This window comes from Lactuca virosa, chromosome 9 (assembly GCF_052849685.1).
Source record: "Lactuca virosa cultivar CGN04683 chromosome 9, Lactuca_virosa_CGN04683_v6, whole genome shotgun sequence".
NCBI classification, from domain to species: domain Eukaryota; kingdom Viridiplantae; phylum Streptophyta; class Magnoliopsida; order Asterales; family Asteraceae; genus Lactuca; species Lactuca virosa.
In genome coordinates, this window is record NC_136434.1 from 72,452,924 (window position 1) to 72,476,073 (window position 23,150).

Genomic DNA, 23,150 nt, shown 5'->3' on the forward strand with positions numbered 1-23,150 from the left:
CACCCAAGGTTCAATTGGACCGAAACTTGGAATCATGCAAGTTGTATAGTATGATGAATGAGAACTTTCAGCTTGGAAAATTAAGACTAATTCCTTATGTGAATAAGGAAAGGACTAAGGGATCGAGTACACATTCTTGTGCACTGGTCAAGTCCACCACAAAAGATCAAGAAGACTATTCGTCATGATTTACTTAAGTTCAGTAAATATGGTTATACTTATAAGTTTAAGTATAAGTCTGTAGCATTGAAGAAGTTTCAATGTGAGACAGAACGAATAAGAAGAATCAAAGTATGGCAGAAAGATAAAAGTTTCTCAAATCTGAAAAGATGGGAGAGTACTTTAGTATCATGTTTATGATCATCTTAATGATTAAGATACCATATCACAATTGGTCCTCTAAAGTCATCTTAGTGCATTCTTATGACTAAGAAGAGGAGTCATGAATTGTTGAAATGGTTAAATCAAAAAGATGAGTCATACTTCGTTCCAAAACAATTCTTAGAGTCATACTCCAAGATTGTAACTTGAGTGACATATCTTAAAGAGGGTTTGTTAACACTAGTCAAATGTAAGAGTAAAAGGTTATCTACTCTTGTACATTTGAAATTGGTAAGTTGTGATGTTTTGGATAAAACAGAGACCAACTTAGGCCAATTGTGTAAAGTGTTAGTCTTGATAAAGAATCCGCACTATCTCTTGAATATTTGACAAGGGAGTCTTATATGTCAAGAGGACAGTGGGAGTCTTAAAGCTCTTGAAAGTTTCAAGACTTAATCAAGAATAAAACCTAAAGTCCTTCACTAGCACACGACTTGAGGTTTATAACCTATCGTGTTGAAATTTTTGTGCCTATTCAAGTTGGCTTTGCATAGGAGTTCTGAGAGTTCTCAATTGGTTGCACAACTACTTGGAAGCAATGGCAGGCACCTGAGCTGCCAAATGGCAAGAATTTAAGATTGCACAAGTTTAATCAATATGAGTTTGGATTTGTCACTAACCTTGTCTTGTGATTATGGTTTTGACAAATTCACATGGATAAGAACACATACACTATTAAATCTAAGTGTCATAAGGTTTCTCTCCGATTCATGAAAATGATGGTGAGGAAACACTTTCACTAAGTAGATTTTAGCTAGATACAATTGTGATATTTGCATTCTCAAAGTCGTTAGTGGAGTGTGTGTGGTTTACCGGCACACTAACATGGACTTGTGAGAAGTGGCAAAGGTCTAAACAATTGAGACTATGATTACGACATCCCTTTTCATAGTTCTAAAATTGTTTAGACACACATGTGAGCTATCTAAGAGAGGTGTATGATTTTGATAAAGTTTTATCAAAACAATCTAGTATCAGAAATCTGAACTTTGGTAAGAAAGTCAGCTGATTTTTGAGTACATGTCAAAGCTAGTGGGAGCATAAGTGTTATGCTAATAATCATCATGTTAGTGGGAGCATGATAATTATGACAAAGGTTGCAAGTTAGCAATGTTAATTATAGAAAAAAAAAAGTTTCAATTCGTGAGGTTGCAGGGGTTGAAAAAGTTGTTTTGCTATAATTAAGGGAGAGGAAATTATACTTCATTTCAATTCAAAAAGCTTAGATTGAGATTTTAATCGTATTTAATCAAGGATATATATATATATATATATATATATATATATATATGAATTTCATGTTGGAATGGCTCAACATAAGGAAATTCTATATATGGGTCCATTATTTGCGTTCTAAAATTCGATTATGATTACGACATCCCTTTTCATAATCTGAATTTTGAGAACTTGGCAAATTAAAATGGAAATATTATAGCAAAAGACTGGTTTAGTCTTTATGTGAGACATCATGAATCGTGTCCCATATGCTTCGGATATAGGATCGATTACATGTGCTATATTCATCCTTTCTAAAATTTTCCAAATGCCTGGGGCATTATGAAGGGAAAAGGTCTAGAATTGGATATGACTAAAATGATTAAGCAATTGTCGAGGACAATCTAAGATTTACCAAAGATTGGTTACTCAAGGACAGTTGGAAGTATAATGTTAATTCTGGAAGGACCATATTGACATAATCTGTAAGGAGGCAACTCTTGTTCAGGAGTGATAGTCAAAATGGAATATGGAAATGTTTCAAAGTTAGAAATTATTCAATCTGTGTAAGATTAGGAAACTTAATGAAAGAAGGATGTTTCCAAGGAGCTGATCTCCTTTGGAATGCTCTGTAATGATTGTTGTCAAGTCTTTCTGACTTCGCGCATAATCATTAAGAGGATCAATGCATATAAGTTTATAATCTAACAGATTTCAGTAAATGGCATGAATTTGGAATTCTTGCATTTGCAGTAAGGATTTGGGACTGTGAAAAGAGGATCATTGGAGTGATGTTCAATTGATCTATTTTACAAAGTAAAGATCATAGACAAACATAGTATGCATACTTGGTCTATGGCATGACTAGTGTTTAGAAAACATAGTGTACATGCTTGGAGCATGGGACAACTATTGTTTTAAATTCAAGTATAAAGTTGATAAAACCGAAACAATGAATAATGAGTAATCAGTATGGTGATAAATAAAAGTGTTTATTTATATTCATAGGGTTTGATACCATATTTGATTTATTTATTCTTGTGTTTCACTTTGCATGTTTTGACTTCCAGAATAACTAAGTCGCTCTTCCTGAATGATTAAGTTATTCAAACCATCCACAGTCGGTCATATGTTGGAAGTAGATATGAATCAAGACTGTCATGGGTTGGTTTGTAGAGGTCCAAGTTGGTGGACAAAGTGGTGCTACAACACTCATGAGTGCTCATAAGTTCTGAGTATTGGATTCAACCCGCGCTCATTTGAATCACTTCATGGATTTTATCACGAGTGAACATGAGACGATAATATCTTATATTCTTAAAACCTAGAGATATGAGTTGTTACTATAAGTTGGTTATACATTGATTGCACGAAAACGCATTGGTAACTCGATGTTATAAAACGTGCCTTTGTGTATGATTCAACAAGTAGTAGAACAAGCCATATGAGTCGAAGTTTATCCATTCCTTTTACCTTCGGGATAAAAGCGATATCTGTGGGCCCCTCGATGATTTAAAGATGATACATGTGAGTGCTTGGCCAAGCCAGGACTGATTTGATTTGTTCAATCAGTCAGTCATCATGAATCGGAAATTGGGAAACAACAAATGGACAGAGAGAATGATTGATAATCCATGTCTCAGTCCATATGATATCTAGAATGGAGGAATATATGATCCCTTATCTAATGGACAAGTCATTGACAAAGGTCAGAGTTCATCGACAAGGTCAGAGTTCGACAGAAGCTTTTGAGAGCTACGATTGCTGATCGGTTCCTGAAGTCATACGCAATAATAGTTTTAGACTTATCCAAGTGGGAGACTGTTGGATTAATGTCTAAGTCCATAACTATAATTGGTAAGACTTGACCCGACCCGACATGGTCCATTTGGGTTGCATGGCATCATGCATTTGGATAGACTATAATGAGAGAAATAACACTTAAGGTTGGTTAATATATTATAAGTTCTAATATATTAATAAGGTTATTTAATTAGTATTGATCAAGAATTAATTTGGAATTAATTAAGTGATCAAAAGGAGACTAATTAAATATATGGGTTGATTGTGTAAATCATTCATTCTTATATATGTGGGCTTGTGATCCAAGATTCCTTATGTTGGACTAAGTCCATGGGGTGACCCATGGATACTCCATGGAGGTTAAAATCCATGGAGCATAAGGAATGGGTAAAGTTATGAGTTACATGGTGTAACCCTAATAGCCACCATATAAAAGAATCCCATGGCTCAAGAAATCGTGCACTAATGTGTGAGTGTGAGGGCTAGACGATTTCAAGGAGTGTTCAAGTTGCTCTCAAGTTATTCCAAGTGTATTTGGTGTTGTGTGAACCATTTGAGGTGTCACACTTGGGGCACTTGGCACTCAAGCTTCATGAAGACATTCTACATCAAAGAGGTATGTATTCTATCTTGTTATATTTATTATTTTGTATGCTAGATTAGGATAATACCTTGGATGTTCATAATTGTATGTATAATAGAGAAAACATAGATCCAAGGTATTTAGGGTTGCATGTACACTTAGGAGTGTTAGAATGCTAATAACCCAACACTTTCTTCTTTTCAAATAACACAGGGGCTCCCCAGGGTGATGAACTAGGTCGAATGAAACCTTTGTCCAATAACTCCTGAAGTTGTGTCATAAGTTCTTTCATTTCGGTTGGTGCTAATCGATATGGTGCTTTGGCTATTGGCGTCGTTCCTGGTAACAAGTCGATACAAAACTCCCCTTGTCGATCAGGGGGCAATCCGGAAAGATCTTCGGGAAAGACTTCCGGATAATCACACACCACTGGAATATTCTGCACCTCCTTCTTTTCCTTCTGAGCATCAATCACGAACGCTAGATATGATGTACACCCCTTGGCCAAACACTTTCTGGCTTTCATTAGGGAAATGATTCCAGAGTTTACTCTGCGTTTGTCTCCGTACACCATAAATGACTCTTTCCCTGGCGGGTTTACTTTAACTATCTTCTTTCTACATATTATTTCGGCATCATTGGCGCTAAGCCAATCCATTCCTAAAACTATGTCGAAACCATTTAACTCGATAGGCAATAATTCCTCGTGGAACTTATTCCCATCCAAGTCAATGACGATGTTTTTCATACAATGGCTAACAGGTACAAACTTGCCACTAGCAATTTCGACTAATAAAGCATTAACTAGTCTATCAACAGGCAAAGCTAGTTTTCTACCAAATTCATGCGATATAAAGGAGTAATTGGCTCCAGAATCAAACAAGATTTGGGCAGGCAATTCGTTTACGAGAAAGGTACCTGAAGCGACATCGGCTTCTTCTTTCGCAGCTTCGAGTGTCATCTGAAAGGCTCTCGCCTTCGGCTTTGGTGGAAGATTAGGTTTTGCTGCGTCTTTCTTCTTCGGGCAATCCCTCAAAATATGCCCTTCTTCATGGCACCCATGACAGACGTTATTAGTGAAGGTGCATTCATTGGCATAATGCCCTGGCTTTCCACACTTGTAACAAGTGACTCCCACGCTGCACTTCCCAGCATGTTTCTTCTTGCACCTGTCACACCACTTGGCTTCGGCTCCTCCTCCGAATTTTCTCGAACCAAACTTCGAGAATTTGTTTTTTTTTGTTGGAACCTGACGTTCCTTCAAACTTTCTCTTTTCGCCAACTTCAAACTTGTTGGCGGCTCTCCCCTTGATCATATCTTCAACAGACTTGGCAGCCCATAGAGCTGCCTCCAAAGTAAGTGCCTAACGTACTGGCACCGCATACTCCCATGGAAGTCCCTTTGCGTACCTGTCAATTTTCGCTAGCTCATCTAGGACAATACGCAAAGCAAACTCCATTTTGTTTGTGAAGTTATTCGTATACTCGTCAACGGTCATACTCTCCTTCTTCAACGTTAGAAATTGGTTTTCTAACTCAAGTACGTTTTGGGCCGAGCAGAACTTGCGCTTAAAGTGCACCAAGAACTCTGCCCAAGTCATTTGCAATGGCTCATTAGGGCTTAGGGTTTTCCCCAATGTGTTCCACCAACGAGCAGCACTACCCCTGAACTGACGTACTGCAAAGGTAGTTTGTAACTTGCCTTGGCAATCACAAGTCATGAAAGCCAACTCCATTTCCGAGATCCAGTCCATAACTCCGACAGGATCTTCTTTTCCAGTGAAGGTCGATGGCTTGCAAGTCATAAAGTCCTTATACTTGCACCCATTTCTCTCCACTCTACCCTCGTGGTTATTCCTCCCAACCACAAGTGGTTCACTATGACCAACCGATCTACTGTTGTTCCCTTCTTCAGATCGATCGTCATTTAGTTCACGTTGTTCAACAGGAACTGAAGGTTCATCCCTGTTGTTCAACAACATTTGCCTCAACTCCTCCCTCTGTTCAGCCATCATGGTCTGAATCACATCTCATACTCCAGCCATGGTGATGGGTTCGGGTGCAGCTCCTACTATAGGCACCTGTTCCACCACTTGAGGTTGAGGTTGTTGGTTTCTGTTTGCATTTCTCGTTCCACTTCGAGTTCTTGCCATTACAATCTATATACTGAATAAGGCGAATTTAGGTCTTTATCCTTGTTAGACATGTCAATTCCCTTATCACTCTGAAACGTTTACATGTTAGTTCTAATCTCGTAATCATACGCTTAGAATCCTACACACATAAGGTTTCCAGATCCGGTCGGCAACAGACCATAGATCCGAACAAATAATGGCATATATGGCAACATATAGCATTTAGCACATAAAGGCATTTTAGGCACCTTTCCTAAAATAAACTAGTGCTCATGTCTAAAATATGGTAGACACTCACCTCACAATCATCACTTAGCATTCTAAGTTCAAGTCTAGAAATTCTACAATTTCTTAGTTCGCTTAACCTAATGCTCTGATACCAACTGTGACATCCCCTAATTTCTCGGCCAGAAAAGACCGATTTAATTTATGCTTTTTAAAATAAAATCAGAGAAATCTTTTCAAAAGATATTACGGAATAGGTCCCCAATATAAAACATGATAATGTTTATCAAAACCCTTCTTTAAGAAGGTATATATTTCCCATATATATATATCAAAACCTCGGGATGTCATGTTCCGATACAGATCAAAAGCATAAACTGTGACAACCATCAAATTTCGGTCAAGTCAAAGTCAAACAAAGTCAACTAGTCAAACCGGTCAACTCCATTAACCCTTGTATGATAGGGTTTACGTTATGTAATCACTGTACAATTCGCTATTTTAATGAGAAAACATCATTTGGAAAGTTCATGTGTTTGATTTTCCTTAGCCTTAACAGTGCTAAACAATGAACTAAAGCGATAAAACACTATTGCACAATCATCGGGATTGTGTAGGACACTAAATCATGGCTTAACGGGGTCTATGGACCTTGCGTTGCGAAGCCGGACACTCAAAAAGATCACAAACGAAACCTCTCGCAATCTCATTCAAACCCTACTCAAGATTACTTGACGCTAATAGGATCAAAACTCATACACTACGATATAAATTGACGTTAATAGCAACATAGTATAGTACAACGTTATAACTATAATCAAATTAAATTATGATACCATATTAAAATCAAATCAAAGTATAATGCTCTAATTAAATTTAAAAGAATCAAACTTGAATGCTATAATTAAACTTCAAATCAAAGTAGATTGTTATAATCAAATAATAACTCATCTTTTATAAAACTTCATTTTTATAAACTTTACATTAAATTTTATAAAACTCTATTTTTATAAACTTTACATTAAATTTTATAAAACTCTTATATTAATTATGTAAAAGATGCTTGTGTTAGTGGGAAATTATGAAGACCACCAAAAGCAAAAAGATTATTCCCATGGTCTCCCACTCACACCTCCCATCCACTTTCCTTTCATTTTTCTCCCAACACATTATTCTCTTCACCACTTAAACCTTCTCTATTCTTTCTCTCACTCTCAATCTCGAAATTTCCTCCAAGAATACTCATATTCCATCCAAGAACAATCTATTATACTCAAATCTTCATCCCTCTTGAAACATTCATCAAGGTATGTTGTTAAAAGTTTCATATTCATACAAGAAACAAATTAAATCCACCAAAATATCTAAAACTCATTTTATGCATAAACCTGATTTTTCTCAGAATCTCATCAATAAAATAAGAAGTTCTGGAAATTTTCAGAAAATAATTTATTTTTATTGAATTACTATAATTATTGCAATAAAGTAGGGCAATAATTCACATAAAATACTTTTTGCATTCAATAAATTCTGAGAAAATTCTGGGATGACCTGTATACTGATTAAACATGATATATGAAGTTTCATGCATTTATATTACTTTTTACTATTATTTATGATTTTATTGATTAATTAATAATGAAATATATAAAAAATACTTCCCATAGTCACAAATATCTGAAACTTATACACTGAGCTCTACATCATGTTATAAAACTATGGTTAATTTTACAGATTTTTTGAGAATCATTTACTATTTTTCCCGAATTTTGTGTTGTTTAATCATTAAAATATTAAATAAATACTAAAACAGTTCAGAAAAATATACAAATTTTACAGTAATTCATATTGTATGAAATAATGATTTCCTAAAAATTTCATAATTTTTCAATACTGTTTACTATTTAAAACTATTTTCCTAAGTATTTAAGCATGTAAAAATGCATTTTAATGATTATTTCATATAAATAATTGTTAAAATCTGTAAATAATTATAATTGGGCAAGTTATTATTTTAATAAGAAATTATTAAAATCTGGCCTAAATTGAAAATATAAATTAATTATGCAAGTAAGTAATTCAATTTTAAATTTATTTAACAAATAAATATCTTAATATTATAATCAAAATGAATTATTGTTAATTCATCTAATATAAGAATATGTGTCTAATTATTTGTATTAATACTCCATTCTCGTTTAGCAGTTCCTAAACCAAAACTATTAATTATATTAGGTTCTACGCCATTTTGACCCGAATCGTCTATCGTACGACACACGCATTTCGTTTTGGGACTAATGTGAGTAATCTACCCCATACTTTATAATTTTCAATACTTTTGGGGTGTATCATGTGGTTCTAATATATTCCAACTTCATTTTATTGTTTTATCACAATTGAGACATTGTTGCGACATTTATACGTGAGTCATTAATTGTATAACTATTGTTTGTTTACGCTACATGTACTTGTAGTGCATTACCATTTTTAGTCTAATCTCCATGACTATGCCCGTATTCTTGAGGTACGTTATGGATAATAATAGCGCTATTGGGTTGACCACCCCGCCTTGGGACGCTAAGGTGATTGATTGCACGTGGTTGAGTGTGTATGATGATTAGATGCTCCATCCTATATATATTTATATATATATATATATACATATGTATATATATAGGGTGAGGACTTATTGTTGTTGTTATCAATTGTTAATCAATTTTTGATTTATAAACCGTTATCTCAAGTACAATTGTTTGGCGACTTCAAAAGAAAACATATTTCAAATTATAAATGTTTCAACTTCACAATTTTCTCTACTAAAATTTGATTACTCACCAACTCTCGTAGTTGACCTGTTTTTACCCATGATGCAGATTTGAAGAATGAAGAATGATGAAAAATAGGTTGTGCCTTAGAAATCCACAAGACTATTTAAATTTGATGTAATAAATGTTGTTCATATTTGGATTTGTATTTGTATGTTGTGGATCTTGTTTGCATACTTAGTACTTAATTGAATCTAATCATATTATAACATAGTTGTCATGAGACTTTGAACAATATATCACGCCTCGATCGATTCCGACAAGGATCGGGGTGTGACAGATTGGTATCAGAGCCCTTGACTATAGGGAACTAGGTTAATTGCCTTGACCTAGTCTATAGCCTCTAGGGTCCTCTCGTATGCTAGTTTATAAAATGCACACACAACTGCATGCAATTCGCACTTAGAAAATCCTAGGAATACCTTTGTGTGTTAATTGCTCCCTTATGTGCATACGTATTACCCCTGACACTTATATGTATGCATACACTTGTGAATATTCTCCACTTTCTCTGAAAATCACACACATACTCAAGTTGTTTAACAAAATGTATATACATATATGTATTCCTTAGAGCTCATAGGAAATTCAAAGTCATCCACTCTAGTTGGATGGATCATAGTAATGGACGCGTAGTAACTGGAAGGGGGAGGTGCCGGTAGCCCGAAAGTCCTGACTAGGTAAGCATTCGTATACATCCCAATCAACCGAGGGACCAGTTTGCTTATCTGGGGACCAAAGGCGAGAGTTCCCAAACCTATAGGCCAAAGCGCGTCATTCACATTACTTTTGAGCCATCAAAATACCCGACCTTATCAAACGTATCCAAAAGGATACACTCCAAAATGGCCAACTCATTGGACTATTAAGTTCCCTAATGGGCCTAGAAGTGGGAAAGAAATGTGAAAACTTAGTTTTGTGGGGGCCCACGCAAGTGCTACATGTTTCACATTTAGTAACCATGGAAAGCCCAAAAGGTGCCCAACACTCCTAACCATGGCCCAACAAGTGTTTTACAATTATTTTACCCAACAATGTCTAAAAAAAAAAACTTTATTTCCATAATCAATTTACAAATAACTCACAAGTCCATATGCATGTTTCTCATAGTTGACATGTTCCTTGTTTGGTTGTGGACTTAGGGTAGACTCATTAGGATCAACAGTCTAATAAAATTTTAATTACACATAACTGGGGGCATGTCGAGTGAATCTTAGGAGTGGATCAGACATGGAACAAATCACAAGATTATAATCAAGTTATTCCTACTAAATTCATAAGTCTATTTATATAGACCTCTGGTATAAAGTCGTCAGCGTAGTCATGTCGGCAATCTAGAATATAGCTAAATACATAATACAAACTATAATACCCAAATTATACAAAATTTTCTGCATTAAAAATCAATAGACAAACACAATGAAACTAAAAAGGGTATCAATCTATCAAGAGAAAAACACATACAATGTAGATTAAAATCCACTAATTATAACAAAATGGCTAAAAGAAAAGGTAAGGACTAAGGATTGTTAAGTCCTCTCTTCTTATAAATAGCTTTGAAGCAAGCTTGCCTAAGCTTCTTCGTTCTTTCTGTCAATTCCATACCTGGCAATTTCTCCATCATCTTCTTGTGCCCTGCTAACGTCTCTACCTCCTCCTTTAATCCCAACTCCTAGTTTTTTTAGGTAGATGCAATATATTTTTCGTGTGAGTTCATAAAATTTACATTGAGTTAAGTTTATGTAAATATAAATCAGAAATCGTAGTAAAACAATTGATTCGATGTGGCATATGCCTAGGGCCTATGTTTATGTTATAAAGAAACTAATAATTAAAATTTTAGAAAATACCAAAACTACTTTGGTTACCAAGTGCATGCATACATGCATGAGTAATGTATAGAAGGTTATTATCGTAGTTTACCTTGGCATTTTGAATGAGGGATTGAAGGCTCTTAAGTTTTCTATGAGGCCATCTGTTTATGTTTAGCTCTCTGCATCTTTTCTTCAACAATGTTGACCCTATCCCTAGTTCCTTTGCTGCCATGATTATCGGCATCTCAAAGTACTTCACTATCTCTTCAAACTCCAATGGTCTCAATCTATTTGCCACCTTCCGGTCACCGTGATCAGTGGTGGCAGCACTAGAACTACCTGTAGCCTCACCACCGGATTTACAGTCTTCACTGAAACTAACCAATGGTAAATTACCATCCTCCCAACAATCCCATAAGCTTATGTCTTCAAGGGGATCAAGATCATGAAACTCATTTCTAGAAATGATGTTTTGATCTTTGTTAAGTACTGTGGAAACATTCTGATCGAGCACTTCATGCGATTTTTCCGACAACTCGAAATCCTGATGGTTGAGCAGGTCACCACTGCAAAAATCAAACCATGTTTTGATCAATATAAACAAAATCACTTTTCTGTGCGAAAGATGGTGTAATGAGTGACATTTATATATACCTGAACAGATCCTGATGATCAAAGTACTGAAACCGATCGAGGTCATCTATGGGGTTTTGATGATCTGCAGGCGGATCCATTTGTGAGGGAGAAGTTAAAGAGTCGCGGTAAGAATGTGCTGATTTATATAAGGGAAGTGGGAGAAGTAACGAATAACAAATAAAGAGGAAATGAATGGTCTTTGAGCCGTAACCTTATTCTGTGATGATTTATATAAGGGAAGTGGGAGAAGTAATAAATAACAAATAAAGAGGAAATGAATGGTCTTTGAGCCGTTACCTTCTTCTGTGATGATTTATATAAGGTAAGTGGGAGGAGTAATAAATAAAAAATAAAGAGGAAATGAATGGTCTTTGAGCCGTAACCTTCTTCTTCAATTCACACACATATACGTATATGTTGCTGCAAATTAGGACTTTTGTGCCTCATGCATTTAATGCATCACATGCCTACTGCATATTCTTGACTTTGAAGCTACGTACCAGTTTCGAATTTCCCCAGTAGCACACTTTTCATTAGAAAGTACTCCAAGTCTTCACACATGCAAATTATGACTTGAGTGTCGCTATAGGTAACTAATAAAACTTTATTTTTTTTAACCCCTTAAATATCAGTACAAGCATCTAACATCGACATTTAAATTCTAAATTTCTTTTTATTACTAAAACTAGCATCTATTCAAGTCTATAAACCATGAATCTTGGGAACACGGCAAAACCCAAATAAGTCTTATCATCTATGTAAAAACTCAGGGTTTTTACCAGTGAATCTATCAGTAGCGGAGCTTGAACAATTAACTTGGGGGAGGGGGGCCGAAAATATTATAAACTGAAATTAACAAAAAAAAAATCAAAATCAAAATTTGAACAATAACCAATAACTCATTTAACAATAACCAAATCTATAAGTTCATAACTTATAAATCAAATTGGAAAATCGCCAAATCACAAATGACAGCCAAATTAAAAAGAAACTCAGTAAGACAGTAGTAACACATAAATAGGCAACAAATTGACAGAAAACAGCAGCAGCAGTGCAATACGCCAACACCAACAATCAACAATCTTACAATCAGAAAAGAAAGAACATCTGAACAGGATTTGGGTCTCGGGATTACATACCTGATTTCTGTGAAGTGAGAATGGGGACTTGGGCACTTGGCGATGGCGATTGGCGAGAGTGAGACCAGGCGACTGACTTGGCGAGACAGCGACAAACGAACAGCAGGCGAGATAGGCAGCGAATTGGGAAAATGGGGATGAATCGATTTTGATTTCTTGATACCGCTTGGTCGCTTGGAGAATTGGGAGTATTGGACCATTCTAATTAGGAATCGGGAGGGGCCAAAGCCCAAGTTTGAAGATAGCAGTCTTATAACTATTTTATTTTGAACTACAATTCCTACTTCTAGCCCAATAATACTACGCCCCTGGAATCTATGAGGGCTAGTGTAAACATTATGGTCATATATCATTAAGATTCTATGGACTTAGAATGTGTGATTCCGCCTCATTCCCTGTTCCTTGTTTGGTCGTGGGCTTAAGGCGGGGTCACCCATCCAAAATGCCCTTGCAATCTTAATGATATACGACTAGTTTACGTCAATCGACTATAAAAGAACTTGTAGGACTTATAATGCAAATTTCGTCAAAATTTGTTGAAACATTAGTAATAAGGGAACTCGCTAACTAAGTTATAAAATATTCATAGTGGTAATACCAAGGATAAAACAGGGAGTATAAAAGCACACATAGAATACTCTATCATCCCAAAACAATAAACTCCTGTTAAATTGACTCAGCTCAAGTTACAATAAGAAATTTCCAAGGTCATCATGTAACATCAGGAGGGTTGTTCCTCACCATAATCAATTTCTTGTACTACGAAAAGTTTTCCACATCTTTTTCCAAACTCTTGAAGTCCCAATCAAAATGCAAATTTCGGGACGAAATTCCCTCTAACGGGGGGATGATGTGACAACCATCAAATTTCGGTCAAGTCAAAGTCAAACAAAGTCAACTAGTCAAACCGGTCAACTCCATTAACCCTTGTATGATAGGGTTTACGTTATGTAATCACTGTACAATTCGCTATTTTAATGAGAAAACATCATTTGGAAAGTTCATGTGTTTGATTTTCCTTAGCCTTAACAGTGCTAAACAATGAACTAAAGCGATAAAACACTATTGCACAATCATCGGGATTGTGTAGGACACTAAATCATGGCTTAACGGGGTCTATGGACCTTGCGTTGCGAAGCCGGACACTCAAAAAGATCACAAATGAAACCTCTCGCAATCTCATTCAAACCCTACTCAAGATTACTTGACGCTAATAGGATCAAAACTCATACACTACGATATAAATTGACGTTAATAGCAACATAGTATAGTACAACGTTATAACTATAATCAAATTAAATTATGATACCATATTAAAATCAAATCAAAGTATAATGCTCTAATTAAATTTAAAAGAATCAAACTTGAATGCTATAATTAAACTTCAAATCAAAGTAGATTGTTATAATCAAATAATAACTCATCTTTTATAAAACTTCATTTTTATAAACTTTACATTAAATTTTATAAAACTCTATTTTTATAAACTTTACATTAAATTTTATAAAACTCTTATATTAATTATGTAAAAGATGCTTGTGTTAGTGGGAAATTATGAAGACCACCAAAAGCAAAAAGATTATTCCCATGGTCTCCCACTCACACCTCCCATCCACTTTCCTTTCATTTTTCTCCCAACACATTATTCTCTTCACCACTTAAACCTTCTCTATTCTTTCTCTCACTCTCAATCTCGAAATTTCCTCCAAGAATACTCATATTCCATCCAAGAACAATCTATTATACTCAAATCTTCATCCCTCTTGAAACATTCATCAAGGTATGTTGTTAAAAGTTTCATATTCATACAAGAAACAAATTAAATCCACCAAAATATCTAAAACTCATTTTATGCATAAACCTGATTTTTCTCAGAATCTCATCAATAAAATAAGAAGTTCTGGAAATTTTCAGAAAATAATTTATTTTTATTGAATTACTATAATTATTGCAATAAAGTAGGGCAATAATTCACATAAAATACTTTTTGCATTCAATAAATTCTGAGAAAATTCTGGGATGACCTGTATACTGATTAAACATGATATATGAAGTTTCATGCATTTATATTACTTTTTACTATTATTTATGATTTTATTGATTAATTAATAATGAAATATATAAAAAATACTTCCCATAGTCACAAATATCTGAAACTTATACACTGAGCTCTACATCATGTTATAAAACTATGGTTAATTTTACAGATTTTTTGAGAATCATTTACTATTTTTCCCGAATTTTGTGTTGTTTAATCATTAAAATATTAAATAAATACTAAAACAGTTCAGAAAAATATACAAATTTTACAGTAATTCATATTGTATGAAATAATGATTTCCTAAAAATTTCATAATTTTTCAATACTGTTTACTATTTAAAACTATTTTCCTAAGTATTTAAGCATGTAAAAATGCATTTTAATGATTATTTCATATAAATAATTGTTAAAATCTGTAAATAATTATAATTGGGCAAGTTATTATTTTAATAAGAAATTATTAAAATCTGGCCTAAATTGAAAATATAAATTAATTATGCAAGTAAGTAATTCAATTTTAAATTTATTTAACAAATAAATATCTTAATATTATAATCAAAATGAATTATTGTTAATTCATCTAATATAAGAATATGTGTCTAATTATTTGTATTAATACTCCATTCTCGTTTAGCAGTTCCTAAACCAAAACTATTAATTATATTAGGTTCTACGCCATTTTGACCCGAATCGTCTATCGTACGACACACGCATTTCGTTTTGGGACTAATGTGAGTAATCTACCCCATACTTTATAATTTTCAATACTTTTGGGGTGTATCATGTGGTTCTAATATATTCCAACTTCATTTTATTGTTTTATCACAATTGAGACATTGTTGCGACATTTATACGTGAGTCATTAATTGTATAACTATTGTTTGTTTACGCTACATGTACTTGTAGTGCATTACCATTTTTAGTCTAATCTCCATGACTATGCCCGTATTCTTGAGGTACGTTATGGATAATAATAGCGCTATTGGGTTGACCACCCCGCCTTGGGACGCTAAGGTGATTGATTGCACGTGGTTGAGTGTGTATGATGATTAGATGCTCCATCCTATATATATTTATATATATATATATATACATATGTATATATATAGGGTGAGGACTTATTGTTGTTGTTATCAATTGTTAATCAATTTTTGATTTATAAACCGTTATCTCAAGTACAATTGTTTGGCGACTTCAAAAGAAAACATATTTCAAATTATAAATGTTTCAACTTCACAATTTTCTCTACTAAAATTTGATTACTCACCAACTCTCGTAGTTGACCTGTTTTTACCCATGATGCAGATTTGAAGAATGAAGAATGATGAAAAATAGGTTGTGCCTTAGAAATCCACAAGACTATTTAAATTTGATGTAATAAATGTTGTTCATATTTGGATTTGTATTTGTATGTTGTGGATCTTGTTTGCATACTTAGTACTTAATTGAATCTAATCATATTATAACATAGTTGTCATGAGACTTTGAACAATATATCACGCCTCGATCGATTCCGACAAGGATCGGGGTGTGACATAAGCAAGACATTATAAGCCTTTCAACAGTTATTTACAACTACTGGCCTATAATCAAAAAATCTCTCATCGTCCTCCGACTATGCTCGGGGTCCACTACCTGTAATCATAAAAAAACTGAGTGGGTGAGGCTTGGGAGCCTGGTGAGCATATAGGGTTTTCAACCCATAATAATAATAACATATTAAGTTCACCAATCAACAATAACCCTAATTACCCATTCCCGTTGTCCTCACTTTACGTCCCTAAACACCTAACAGAAGGGACTTAACCTAAGGAATATCATCGGGTTGGACACTACTGCTAAGGGGACTCCTCAGCCATACATGTCCTAAAGGCAACCATGAGGGGGATTGGAGTACACCAATGAACATTTAGTTCATCAACACCTACAAGTTGCGAACTTGCTAGTGTACCACTGGACTGTCTAGAAAGGTCCGTGATCGTCATCTATACTCCGCTAGACGACTACAACGATAACACCAACAACAACACCGACATCAAGGCCTCTCATCATTTTTAACACCCACCGACTATTTTGTCTACCCATGTTTTACCCAACATATTTGTAGATAAAATACATATACAGTTTAAAACTTGTATAAAACATCAATTCAACAGTCACCTCAAATAAACAATTAACATATTTACACATAACACGTATTTTAAGGTAAATACTTCATATCTATGTGTAAATTGAAAGTAACTACACACTCACATGATTTGATGATAATCGGGCAGCAATTCGTTTCCTAAAACGTTCGTTTCTAATAAAACCGGGAGTTTTATTGAGAAACCGGGCTCTGCAAAAGTCGGGCTTCGAAACCGAAAAGATAAATTTTCCGGGCTTCACGGGGCACTTCGTGGCGTATTCCGGGGCTTATAATTGATACCGGGGCTTCGGGGGATGATAATATGAAAGAAATATGGAGAAAGGGGCCAAAAATGACAAGTTTTCAAAATACCCCCGGGAGGTCTCGCACCCTTCTATTTATAGGGGCGAGCCTCCTGATCCAACCGCTGAGAAGAAGCCACGCGTCGCAGATCCGAAGCTTGCAGGTGATGGCTCGCACGAGGGTTGCACGTGCGAAGTGGCTGCTGACTTCTTGTGATTGGACCGAAGCCTCGGTCCGAAGTCGGTTCTGGTGGTGGGGTCCGCAGGCGAGGGTGCGCAGGTGGCTGCACGTGCGAAGGCCTCGCTGTCCTCTCCTGATTGGACCGAGGTCTAGTCCGAAGTAGGGGGGATCGTGGCATGCAGGCGAGGGTTCGGACACGCACCAAGGGTACGCGTCGGATTCTTAGTGGACCGCAGGTACTGTTCATGTGAGGATGACGTGGGAAATCGTGACTATGCGAATTTTCTCGGGTTTTGTGCAAAAACTTCTAAAATCCATAACTTTCGCATACGAGCTCCGTTTTTGACGTTCTTTATATGCACGCGTAGGTAAATTTACGCTCTACAACTTCCGTTTAGACTTCGTCGGCTAATTTTGACCTTAATTTTTATATTATTATTTTTAACAGACCGGGACAGGAAATCCGTTAAAAATTCATAACTTCTTCATCCGACGTCCGTTTTCGTCAGACTTTTTACCGTTGTGCTACTAATGACGAGACCTTCGATTCTCGTTTAGGTTGTGTCGGCTAAAAATCACTCGATCTAAAATTCGAGTTTTTAGCTGTCTACTGCTAAGCTGAAACTTCGAAAAATCATAACTTCCTCATACGAAGTCAGATTCCGGCGTTCTTTTTATCGAACTTCTCGGTTTAACGAACACTACAAGTTTCGTTTAGATCACTAAGGCTAAAAAGTAGTTTATCGAAAACTCACTTTTTACGACATTCAGCACCGAGCCGGTTTTGTCGTGAAACTTCGACAGGTCATAACTTCTTCGTTATAACTCGGATTTCGGCATTCTTTATATATCTGTAATCCTTGTCACGACCACTACAACTTTCTTAATAGATATTGGCTTTATCTAAAATTTAATTTTGACGCTTATTTTTATTCTTAATTAATTAACTCCTAGTAATTAAGCATAAAACACATAAAACACATAGAATTCACATAATTCCTTTTTCATTTCTTCAAAATGAGTTACAAAGGTTAACCTAGACTATCACCTTAATATTAATGCCTAGGCTAGAAACACGAGTGTTACAATTCTCTCCCCCTTAGGATGATTCCGTCCCCGGAATCACACATCACCAAACAACTGCGGGTAGCGACTCATCATGTCACTCTCTGTTTCCCAGGTGAGATTTGGTTCATTCGTATGTTTCCAGCGCACAAGCACTAAATCAACCATCTTGCGTCGCAACTTCATAGTCTTACGGTCAACGATTGCCTCAGGTTCTTCGATCAACCTCTTGTTTTCATCCAACCTTAACTCAGAAATCGGAATTATGTCGGGCACATCTCCCGTGAACTTCCTCAAATAACACACATGAAATGTGTTATGAATACCCTCCAGTTCTTCCGGTAATTCTAGCTTGTAAGCTTGATTCCTGATCCTCTGAAGAACTTTAAATGGTCCAATAAACCTTGGACTCAACTTTCCCCTTTTACCAAATATTATAAGTCCCTTCCACGGTGAGACTTTAAGTAAAACCGAATGTCCAACTTCGAAGGATATCAGTTGTCTTTTCTTGTCAGCATAACTCTTTTGTCGATCTTGAGCAGCTAACATCCTCTCCCTTATCACTTTCAACTTTTCAGCAGTCTGATGGACTATTTCAGGTCCCATAAACTGCTTTTCCCCAGCTTCCAGCCAACATGATGGCGTTCGACACTTTTCCCCATACAAAGCGTGATAAGGTGTCATCTTAATGCTTGAGTGGAAACTATTATTATAGGAAAATTCTACTAGAGGTAAGTGTTCATCCCAGTTACCTTGGAATTCTAGGGTACATGCTCTCAGCATATCCTCCAATGTTTGAATCGTTCGTTCGCTCTGACCATTGGTTTGTGGATGGTAAGCTGTACTCAAACACAACTTGGTACCCAATTCCTCTTATAGACTCCTCCAAAACCTTGAGGTAAAACGGCTGTCACGATCGGATACAACCGTTAACGGAACACCGTGTAGCCTCACAATTTCCTTCACGTAAGAATTCGCAAGTTTATCCATAGTCCATTTCTCGTTAGCGGCTATGAAATGCGCACTCTTAGTGAAACGATCAACGACCACCCAAATCATGTCGTGACCGTTCCTTGTTCTGGGCAGTTTAGTCACAAAATCCATGGTAATGTCCTCCCATTTACCCATGGGTACTGGTAAAGGTTCTAAACTCCCATACGGTTTCTGATGTTGTGCCTTAACCCTAGCACAAGTTACACACTTAGCCACATACTTAGCAACATCAAGCTTCATGTCGAATATAAGTGTTTTGTAGTTGTATATGGTCAGTGACTTTGTTTCCCTTTGAAGCAACAATGTGATCGGGGGTTAGAAGCATTTTGTTTGGTACGATACTCTATGAGGTTGGCATGGTGGCGGTTCGGCGTGGGAGGTCTGACAGGGAGTCAGACCATTGAGACTTTAGGTTTCGGATTTCAAGTGAGGTAGGATTTGGATTTTATTCAAGATATTGAGGACTCGTTCTTCATCGGGCTTGAAGAACTATTCTAAGGATGGTCTCAGTAGACCTGGATAGGCCGTTGTATGATCAGAGTTGGAAGTGTTATGTTTGGTCTGTTATTCGTTGAGAATTTGGCATGGAGTAGTTTCAGCGTGGGCGGTCTGTTGGGGAGTCAGACCATAATAGATTTCAGGTCTCAGAAAGGTAGAAGTGGTTTGCAGGGGCTGAAGGTTTGATTGTTGTCTTCGGGATGGAAGTTTCGGTTTGGGTTTTAGGTATCTTGGGAAGATTGTCTTATGCCCAGAATTTCCGATTGTATTCCTCAAGTTGTTTGTTTTGATATGAATGTTAATAAGGAGTGATTTGGAGGACAAAATCTAATTTAAGTGGGGGAGAGTTGTAACACCCGGAATCTAGAAGATTAATTGTGGAAATAAATCCCCTTTCCTAGGGACCAACTCGGCGAGTTGATGGTGGCAAACTCGACGAGTTGGAGCCTTTTGGGTCGCGCGTTTTTTTGGACCAACTCAGCGAGTTGGTGAAGGGAACTTGGCGAGTTGGACGCTGATTGAGGAAACCCTAATTTTAGGGTTTTGCACCTTATTTAAACACCTTAAGTCCCAGTTGTTGGCCTCATTGCCATCATCCATAGCCCCTAACCCTAATTTCGAAACCCTAGAGCCTCCTTGAGAGTTGTGAGCTCATTGTGGGTGTTTTTTGGTGTGTTTGAAGCTACTGAAGGAATAGAAGCTTGGTGCAAGGTGGTGGTTCAAGTAAGAGCTTTCAGATCTTGATTCTCTGCTCCATTTCCAGCACATGTCGGGTATAAAGTTCTAACCTTTCTTATTATTCGCTTAGATCTCTTCATGGGTTAGATTGTATGCTTTTAGCCATGGATGGGTGGTTGTTGGGGAAGTAGAAGTCCCAAGTGTTTATTCTTTCGGATCTATGATCTTCATGAGCTCTTTTGGCATAAAGGTGCCAACTTTATGGGTTTAAGGGCTTCATGCATTCATTAAGTCTTTCATTTAGCCCTTTTTGAGCTTTTGAGGTCCTTCTAGTCATGCTTAAGCGTAAAGATGGAAACTTTACGCGGCCATCTAGCCTTAGGGGGTCAGATTTGCATTTTGGGGTATTCTCCTTGATGATTAAGTGCTTAATGGTTAAGCCCTCACTCTTTCAAGTCCAGGGTTTGGACCCATTTAGGTGGTTCCTAGGGGTAAAGTTGGAAACTTTACCCTTCTTGATCTCATGGTTAAGCACTCACTCTTTCAAGTCTAGGGTTTGGGCGGGGCCCGATGACATGGCGGGGCCCACTATTTGTTTACTATATGTTTATTGTATGCATTGTATGTGGTATTTGGGGAACTCACTAAGCTTTGTGCTTACGGTTTTATTTATGGTTTTAGGTATTTCTGATTCGAAAAGGAAGGGCCTGGATTGATCGCAGTGCATCCACCCATGTTTTCCGCCATGTGTGATCTTTGGGAATGAACTCTGATAATTGTCTTATTTTGAAATACTTTTAAATGTTTGGATAAAGTTACAATGGTGTTTTAATTATAATAAAAAATAAACTTAGTTGATGAACATAAGGCTTACAACTTGTACACAACAATTCCAAAAAAGAAAATTCAACTACCAATTAACGCTATCTTCAAGTGTAAATTTTGGGTTTCAAGCTTCTTCTTCGATCGAACTAAGTTACAGATTATCAGCAAATTGTTGTCTTTTGCTTTGTCAACCCAACAAATAAAGCCAGACTGTGGTCCCTGAAAATTTAATATTAAACACATGACGTATATTATGTAAATTAATATTAATTCAAAGAAAAGTAATGAAAGGATAACCCATATACCTCGTTAGGACAAGCGTAAAATAGTCGTCCAGGGTTATTTCTAGTCGTTGATGTCCTTATAATACCCCGAGAGCCACAGTCGCAGTATGCCATTTGTTTGGAATATAAGAAATGAATTTTTAGTAGTAAATTTAATAAGGTAAAGTGTTTGGACGCTTGAATTCCTTTATATAATCGCATTTACTATGGTCATAGATTCCTGACACTATTCTGGAACCACATTCCGGAGCCAAATTCTGAAATTGCTATATCGGACCCTCGTTCCAGACCTTGCTTTTGGACCTTAAAATGCACCTAGCGTGCATCCTCATAGGCTTTAACCCTGTATTCGTACTCTACACTATGTGTTGTCATTCGTAACATTAATTTTCATATATTCCTGACACTATGTGTAGTCATTCCGAACATTAAATGTCATAGATTCCTGAAAGTATGTGTAGTCATTCCGAATAGTAAATGTCATAGATTCCTAAAACTATTTAGGACCCTCATTCTAGAACCACATTCTGGAGCCATATTCCGGAATTGCCATTTCGGCCCCTCGTTCTGGACATTGCTTTTGGACCTTAAAATGCAGCTAACATGCATCCTCAACGTAGAAATTTTTTTTGGAATGAGTTCATCTCATGATGGTGTTTGGCATTGTGAAGAAGAAGATTGTTATGTTTGTTCAGATAATAACCCATTTCTGGAAGGCCTAGATTTCCCACTCCCGGATAAAATGCCTGATGACGTTTTCCAAACTATGAAGGCTAGTTGTAACATCCTGTTTCGCATTGTTCCCATTTTGAGTTGGCGATCAAAGGACTGGGTATTGGCAGGTTTCGGACCCTCGAAGAATTTGGGTTTCGGACTCAGTTGGAATAGTTAAGGTATTTCGGATAGTTTGGGTATTCGGTTTGTGTTTCAGAATCAAAAGGGCATTTTGGTAATTTGCCATATCCGGTTTTTATGGAAAGCAGATGTTCGTTCGAGATATCTTATGGTGAGTATGAATTAATATCAATATTGAACTTTTCGGTACGTTTATATGGATATAAGGATCGTCGGAATCGGGTTTATAACAAAGGAGTTATGATCTTCGGAGTATTTAGGGTTAAGGGGTTGAGAAGTATGAGGGGTATACAACAAGGTACGCTTAGCGTACAAGCAGTGAAGCGAGTACGTGGGGCGTACCAAGTGGTACGCTTACCGTACTCATGCGAAGGTATTAATCGGGAACCCAAAGATGTACGCTGGGCGTACAGAAGTGTATGCGGGGCGTACGGTCCGATCTTGAAAACCCTAATTTTCGGGGTTGGCCACTATTTAAGCATTCTTATCGACTTGAAACCCTCATTTTATCAGCCTCCTTGTCCTCCTTACCCTACACTCGAAC